Genomic DNA, 8892 nt, shown 5'->3' on the forward strand with positions numbered 1-8892 from the left:
GCTTACAAGCTTTCAAGAGGGAGCCTAGTTCAAGAGTATGCAGGAGAATGCAGAATCTCCACCAAATGGTTTCTAATCTGTCAGAACGGGGCTGATGAAAGGAGATGGGGATAAGACTCCTGTGGTACAATAATGAATAATTTTTATCAGAATTGACTGTGAGGATCGGAAATGTAAAGGTAGATGTTTTGTAACAAAAGGAGGGGAGTGGTTGATTTTGTAGCCCAGGAGCAGAGGTCACTGGGACCATCAAGGGAGAATAGCAGAGTGCTGGACCCTAACCAGAGAAGCAGTGACGTCAGAGATGGAGGCAGATACAATGACGTGGAGAGATGGAGCAGCTGGGGACTCTGGACTCAGGGAGGAAGAAAGCCTATGTGTTTATGTCCGGGGGCAGGCTTGCGGGTTGTACCCTTTGGTGGTTTTATGATGCATGGAGAGGATTGTAATCATTGCAATGAAACGAAATACTGTAGGATGAATGTAAAGCTATTGTTCTCCCACTTAAAGTATCATATAATTCCCAATATATATATATATTTAAAAGGATGGTGTATAAATAATACTTTAGGAAAACACAATGTAAAGATAAACAAATATTCATATTGCCAAATGAGTTCTGATTGAAGGATGTTCCAATAATATAAATTTTAGATTAATCTGTATAGTCAAAACATATCAGAGAAATGTGTATGTTATTTTCTACAGTGTTAACTATGTTAAATGGTTGATATTATAATTGTTGTTTGCTTTATCCAATCCACAATTTTTACTGACATGGAATTTTACAAATTAATTATGCTATAAACCTTTATAATGTATATATGTGTTTCTTAAATATTTTAATCATCTAAATGCCATATATTTCAAGCTTGTTTTTCTAAATAATGAGGAAAATCATAAACTGACTAATAATGAAAAAAAAATTAACTTGTAATACAGAGAATAGACTTAAACTATTCACATTTGCATTTGTTTCTAAGTAGTCTATGGAAGCCACAGTCATATAGCTTTAGAGGGAATATTAGAAATTTCTGGACTGGTATGGAGTCTCTGAGTCATGTAAAGGATTAAGTGCTCGACTAGTAACTAAAAGGATGATGGTTTGAATTCACCCAGAAGCTCCTTGGAAGAAAGTACTGATGATTGGCTTCTGAAAGGTCATAGACTTTAAAACCCTAATTAACAGTTCTACTCTACACACCTGAGTTCACCATGAGTCAAAATCAACTAAACAGCCTGTTGTTGGGTAATGTGTTTAATGCTAACTCCCTCACAATATAAATTCAGGTCCCCTAGCACCCTAGGTTCATATTAGTTCTGGGTTTGAATTCCAGTTTTACCACTTAACTGGATGTGTGAGCTTGGACAAGTCCCTGTAAACCTTCATTTCATCATTATTATTGTTGATAAGTGTCATTGAGTCAGTTCCAATTCATAATGACCCAGATTAGGGTTTCTGTAGAGTGGCTGGTGAGTGTGAACCACTGACCTTGCAGTTAGCAGTAGAGGGTGATAGCGCCACACCAGGACTGGGAAAACTATATTAATACTTTCCTCATTAGTAGTCTTGGCTTTTAAGAGAATTAATATAATTCTCTTAACATTTTGCCTGGTACACTATGTTGTTCACAACAACATTTAGCAGTTATGATTTAATTACTTTTCTTGTCTTTAGATTCTAAAGATTTAAACTTTAAAGTTTGATAAAGGCTAAAAAGAATATATAAATCATGTTTTGAGAAACTTAAGCACTTAAACACAGCAACAAAATGTGCCTTGTACTTGCAAAATTTTATATTTTTATGAATTCCAGGCAACAAAAGCCAACTTTTATGCTGTTTATAATCATAAATAAAATAATGTACTTATGAAGTGTCTGAGTGGGTATGCCATCAAGCTGGATGCTATAATACAACGATTAATTATATCAGAAACCCTGTTCAGGGTTACTATGAGTTGGAACCAACTTGAAATAACAATAATACAAAAGCAGCATTGTCCTGGTGAATTATGCATTGGACTACTAACCACAAGATTAGCAGTTCAAATTCTGCTCCTGTAAAGATTTACAGCCTCGGGAACCCTATATAGGACCATTATGAGTCAGAACCAACTCAGAGACACACAATAGCAGAAAACTTAAACTAATTAACTTCAATCTTCAACTTTTTGTATGTGGATGAGAGTCCTGATCCATAGTTTTAAGGTCTTTATACAGATCGCAAGTCAGAAGAAAACTGAATTCTTCTGACACACAAGCACAAATCCTTTCCAGATTTCAGCTATTATATGGGAACATCAGAAGATGTATGTGCCCCCTATATAATTTGATGAGTGTAGATATTGAATAACTAAACATACTTGGAAAAGGACTCCAAATGCAGCTATTTTAAAAGTTTCTCATAAAAAGATACTTCTATAAAGCCCATCCCTTGACTTTATAGAGGAAAATTACAGTTACCATCACTACTTTGACAAATAGAAAGAATAGTTGCTTTTAAAATGTAGAGAAAAATGTAGAGAAAACTCTACACTCTACAAATGCATTTTTATCACCTTTCCTTCCAATCGTCTTCTCTTTCCACATTTTCTTTTGATATTTTTACTTTTCTTTTCTAAGGTTTTTTTTGTTTTGTTTTGTTTTTAATTTATTTATTTTAAGATACAGAGTCTTAAACTTTCAAGGAGTATCTGTAAGTGGCAGGCAGTGTAACCTGATGGAGAAGACTGAACTCTTGGGCATCAGCATAAGGAAACTCTAGGAATTAGATAATGTTCTTTGCCACAGTTTTCTTATATCTAAAATGGGGATGATACCAATACTGAACTCATAGGGTTATTTAATAAGGTACATAAAATAATACAAATCAACAAAAACTTAATTGTCAACTCCATTTTTAAATATCCTAGCCCTTTTAACAAGTAACATCAAGATAAACGGAGAAAAGATTGAAGTTGTCAAGACCTCATTTTGCTCAGATCAATCATCAACATTCATGGAAACAGCAGTCAAGAAATAAAATGACATATTGCATTGGCAAATTTGCTGCTCAAGATCTCTTTAAAGTTTTGAGGAGCAAAGATGTCAGTTTGAGGACTAAGGTACACCTGACCCAAGCCATCCTATTTTCAATAAACTTGTATGCATGTGAAACTTGGAAATAAATAGAAGAATCGATGCATTTGAGTTGTGATGTTGAAGAAGAATATTAAAATACCATGGACCGCTAGAGCAAACAAATCTGTGTTGGAACAAGTACATCTAGAATGTTCCTTAGAAGTCAGATGGCCAAGCTTCGTGGCTCATATTTCACACATGTTATCAGCAGTGACCAGTCCCTGGAGAAGAACATCCTACTTGATAAAGTGGAGGTGTCAGCAAAAAGAGAAAAACCCCACTGAGGTGGATTAGTACAATGGCAGCAGCAGTGGGCTCAAGCGTAGTAATGATTGTGCCGTTGGCGCAGGACCGGGCAGTGTTTTGTTCTGTTGCCCGTAAGATCACTATGAGTTGTTACGACTTGATGGCACCTAATAACAACAACAGCCATTTTAATCAGGGCCCAAAATAAAACAAATAAAAACAATAGACTGGTAGCTGTTTGATTCATTTTACAAATAGTTATAGATTAGTATAACCATCTGTATGAGAATTCTCTCACAAGACTTCATCTTAGAATGGTGAAATTTTTAAAACATTGCTTTCCACGTACCATAGACTTTGGAATTGGGATCCATTGACAGTTACTGGCATTTGAAAATTTTACTTAAATAATTCCAATGTATAGTTAGTTCAAGGACCATTCTCACATGGTTTAGTTACCTTCTTTACCATATCAACCCCATAATTTTCCCGTATTTTATTTGTGGCTGAAAGTGTTCTTTTATTGCTGTCTTCTTATAGCTTAATAAGTTTGGTATATTATTTTTAAAATCCTAAAACTAGCTAGTACTATCAAGATTTGACTACCTTTGCAGATTTCAAGAACATTCTAATCTGACATTTCAATGGCAATTTGCATACACATTCAAACCTTGTCTCCACCACTTAAAAAATGCTCTATTCCTGGATGTGCTGGTGGTAGTTATGTACTGGCAAGTCAAGTCTGACTCATAGAAACCCAGTATAGGGTTTTCTGAGGCTGTAAGTCTTTACAGGAGCAGAAAGCCTTATCTTTCTGCTATGTAACGGCTGGTATTTTTGAACTGCTGACCTTGAGGTTAACAGCTCAACTTGTAACCACTATGCTACCAGAGAAGCCTATTTTTTTTCCCTTTCCTCTCAAACATTTTGTAAATAGTAAGTATATTTCAGCCTTCTATTAGCAAACTGAATATTACACATTCCTAAATGTTTGCTTTCTTTCTGCATAGTTGAATCCTTTTCAATATCTTCAGAATCCTCCCAATATAGTTTGATACTACTGGTATCCTGGTGGTGGTGATTGTGCGCCATGGAGTTGGTTTCAACTTGTAGTGACCCCTGTACAGGATTTCCTAGGCTGTAAATCTTTATGGGAGTATAAAGTCACATCTTTCTCCTATCTACTGGATTATTCTAAGCAAATATACATCTACATTAGCACAGTGACTTGTGAGTACTTGAACTCCCCACAGGTATTTTTCCAAGAAAGTGATGATTAATATCTATAACTACATTTGTCTATCATGGTTCATAGGTAGGTTCATACCAGGTTACCATAGCATTCTTAGCTCCATGACAGAGCTCCAAACAATAGGAGATGAAACACCAACTATGAGCTTTCAGCTTAAGGGAGGCCAGTAGTAATAAAGCAAAGATTCATAAAAGATAAAACTTTTTTATGCAATTAACATGAGAAAAGAGGAGATTATGTCTCACTGACTTTGCCACACCTAGTAGATGACTATGCCTACAATCATTCCACAAGAGTGAAGAATTGACTTGTTGACAGTTTTTAATAGTTGCCTTGAGGAAAAAGAGACAAAAGCCTGCAGGAATAAAAATGCTGAAGAACTGTGTTAATTTTTTTGTTGTTTTACACAAAATGTATGTTTTTGTTGTTAAGTGCCTTGATTCACTTCTGACCTATAGAGACCCTGCATATGGTTTCCTAGGCTTTAAACATATTTGAGAACAGAAAGTCTTATCTTTCTCCAGTGGAGCATCTGGTGGACTCCAACCAAGGACCTTGAGATTTGCCATCTCAGTGATGATTCTATGGAGCCACATTGCTTCCCCAAAAAAGGTATGTATAGGAGAATTACATAAAAATAAACAATAGATAATTAAATAGTTTGGGAAGTTGTTGTTATTATTATGTACCCCCCATAACGACCCTGTATAGGGTTTCCAAGGAGCAGCTGGTGAGCTTGAACTGCTGACCTTGCAGTTCAAACGGCTTTTCAGTCTTGCATATTAACCCACACCAGGTATCTTCCCCTAATTATAATACTTAGTTATTGTTGTTATTAAGTGCCCTCGAGTTGGTTTCAACCAATAGTGAACCAGTATAGGGTTTCTGAAGAGCAGCTTCCGGGTATCAACCACAGACCTTGTGGTTGCTAATAGTGCTTATCTTACAGCATCACAGTGTTGTTGTTAAGTCCTGTAGAGTCAATTCCAGCTTATAGCAATCATGTACAGGGTTTTAAAGGAATGCTAATGGGTTTGAACCTCCAACCTTGTGGTTAGCAATCTTATGCTTATCCTACAGTGCCACAGTATATATAGTACATAAGGAAATATACAATTTTCTTTTTGATTAACAAGCTAAAGTTTAATGGTCTTGAGAGGTTATTTCAGTTTATATTATGCTTTTCATATATAATCCTTAATACTTGAGTTGCTCATTTTCTTAAGGCAAATTATTTTCTGAGGGAAACATTTAAGGAGGAATGCTTTCAAATGAGAAGTATAAAGTTTATACCACATAAGATAAAGGCATAATTATTTTGCTGAGTTAATTAGGTACATTTAAATATTTGATAAAATGCTATTAAATTAGACAAAACACAGGCTACACAAACCATACTTGAGACTTAAGGAACATGGACTGATGTCAAAAGCATCTTAGACTCTAAAGGAGTACTGGAAGCATTCACTCATCTATTCCAAGAAATTTGAAAGGAAGCTACCTGACCAAATGATTGGAAGAGATCCACATTTGTGCCCATCCCAAAGAAAAATCACCCAATGGAATGCAGAAATCATCAGACAATATCATTAATATCACATGAAATAAACTTTTGTTAAAAATAATTCAAAAATGGCTGCCACAGCACATTGACAGAAAACTGCCAGATTCAAGCAAGATTCAGATTCAGATGGATCTTGGCTGCAAACAGAGAATACCAGAAACATGTTTACCTGTCATTATTGACTATGCAAAGGCTTTGTGTGGATGATGATAAACTTTGGACAATATTGTGGTGTATGAGTATTCCAGAGTACTTAATTGTGCTAAGGAGGAACTTGTATATAGAGAGTCATTCAAACAGAACAAGGGAATACTGAATGGTTGAAAGTTAGGAAAGGTGTGCACCAGTGTTGCATTTTTTTCACTAGACTCATTCAATCTGTATGCTGAGCAAATAATTTGAGAAGTTGGATTATATAAAGAAAAACATGTCATCAAGATAGGAGGAAGACTCATTAACAATCTGAGATACACAGATTATACAACCTTGCGTGCTGAAAACAAAAAGGGCTTAAAATGCTTACTGATGATGATCAACGACCACAGCCTTCAGTATAGGTTGCACTTCAATGTAAAGAAAAGAAAAATCCTCACCACTGTACCAATAAATAACATCCATATAAATGGAGATAATATTGAAGTTGTCAATGACTTCACTTTGCTTGGATCAACCATCAACACTAAATGAAGCAACAGCCAAAAAATCAAATGACATATTGCATTTGGGCAAATCTGCTACAGAAGACCTCTTTAAAGTGTTGAAGAGCAAAGACCTCAGTTTGAGAGCTAAGATGTGCCTGACACGAGCCATGTTATTTTCAATAACCTCATATGCACATGAAAGTTGGATAGTGAATAAGGAAGACCGTAGAAGAATTGATGTATTTGAGTTATAGTGTTGGAGGAAAATATTGAAAGTACCAAGGACTACGAAAAGAATAAATATATCTGTGGTGGAAGAAATAGCCAGAGTGCTCCTTGGAAGCCAGGATGGCCAGATTCTTTCTTTAGTACTTTGGATATATTTTCAGAAGAGAGCAGTTACTGGAGAAGGATATTGTGTTTGGTAAAGAGGAGGGTTGGAAAAAAAGAGGAAGACCCCCAATGAGATGGATTGGCACAGCGGCAGCATCAATGGGCTCAAACTTAGCAACAATGGTGAGGTTGGCCCAGGACTTGGCAGTGTTTCGTTCTGTTGTGCATAGAGTCACTATGAGTGTGTACCAACTCAACAACGTGAATCATAACCAACTCAATGGCTCATAACAACAAAAACAGCACAGCCATGTAGGAGAAAGATGAGGCTGTCTGCTCCCATAAAAATTTTAAACCTAGGAAATACTATGGAGCAGTTATGTTCTGTTGTGATGCTGTAGAGTGAGCACGGGACTGCTACTCACAAGGTCAGCACTTCAAACCTACCAGCCACTCATAAAAAACCCTATAAAGGGTTGCTATGACTCAGAACTTACTCAACAAACTTAATGAAAACAACATAGGATCACTATAAGTTATAATCAATTCCACAGCTGTGATACTGGTGGTGGTAAAATGCAGTAATATGAGGAAGACCCAAGATAGGGTAAGATTTTGTTCTGTTATACTAAGTGTTGCTGAGAGTCATAATCTTTTTGATGTTGCCTAACAACATCAATGTATTTTTCTATAATATATCAAAAGAACCTTTACTTGCAGAGCTCCAGTCAAGTGTGCTGCTTTGTTATTATCATAATATCTCCTACAAGCAGGATGCACCAGACAGAATGTTGTTTTATCCTTCAATTACCTCTTCCCCAAGAAAGCTTTCCCTGCCCCACCTGAACTGATTAATTTTTGTATCTACCACTCAGAGAACAATAAACCTAGCACTTGTCACATCTGCAGTTTTACTAACTGCTATGATTATTTGATGAATATCTTCACCTTTATATCTTTAGTGCCTTACACAGTCTAGCTCTCAGTAAAACATTTCAATAAACCAAGCAAAACCAAACCTATTGTCTTCAAGTCAGTTCTGACTCAAAGTTACCCTACATAACAGAGTAGAATTATTCCACAGGATTTCTCCAACAGAGTGTCTTTAAAGTTTGAACTACCAACTTTTCATTTAGCAACTGAGAACTTAACTATTGTGCCACCAGGTCTCCTTCAAGAAAAAAAGCATACTGAGAGGCAATCATTACATGCATTAAGGTAATCAATAGTTCCTTGATTAATAGGAAACTGTTGTTCTGATAAAGAAAAAAAAATGCAATTTTGAATCATGGCATATTATTGAATGGGCTCTATCACAAAATCTCAGGGACTAAAATAATATCTAAATTCTAGGCTTAGTAGAATTAATGTCGACATACATACATTATATTTGAAACAAACGTTTAACTCTTGACCCACAAAATGTGTGTAGTCCTTTAGGTTAAAAATGTCTTGGTAGTGGTGGTGTTTAAGCATCACTGAGTCAATTCCAATTCATAACTGACCTTGTATGAGGTTTCTAAGTCTGTACATTTTTACAGGAGCAGAAAGCATCTTTCTCAAAAGGAGTAACTGGTACATTCTAACTACTGACCTGCTGATTAGCAGCCCAACTCATACTCCATTACACTACCAGAACTCCTTAAATTTCTTATGTTGTTGTTGTTGTTGTTAGGTGACATCAAGTCAGTACCAACCCATAGTGACTTTATGCACAACAAAACAAAACATTGCC

This window comes from Chrysochloris asiatica, unplaced genomic scaffold, assembly GCF_000296735.1.
Source record: "Chrysochloris asiatica unplaced genomic scaffold, ChrAsi1.0 scaffold00191, whole genome shotgun sequence".
Lineage (NCBI taxonomy): Eukaryota > Metazoa > Chordata > Mammalia > Afrosoricida > Chrysochloridae > Chrysochloris > Chrysochloris asiatica.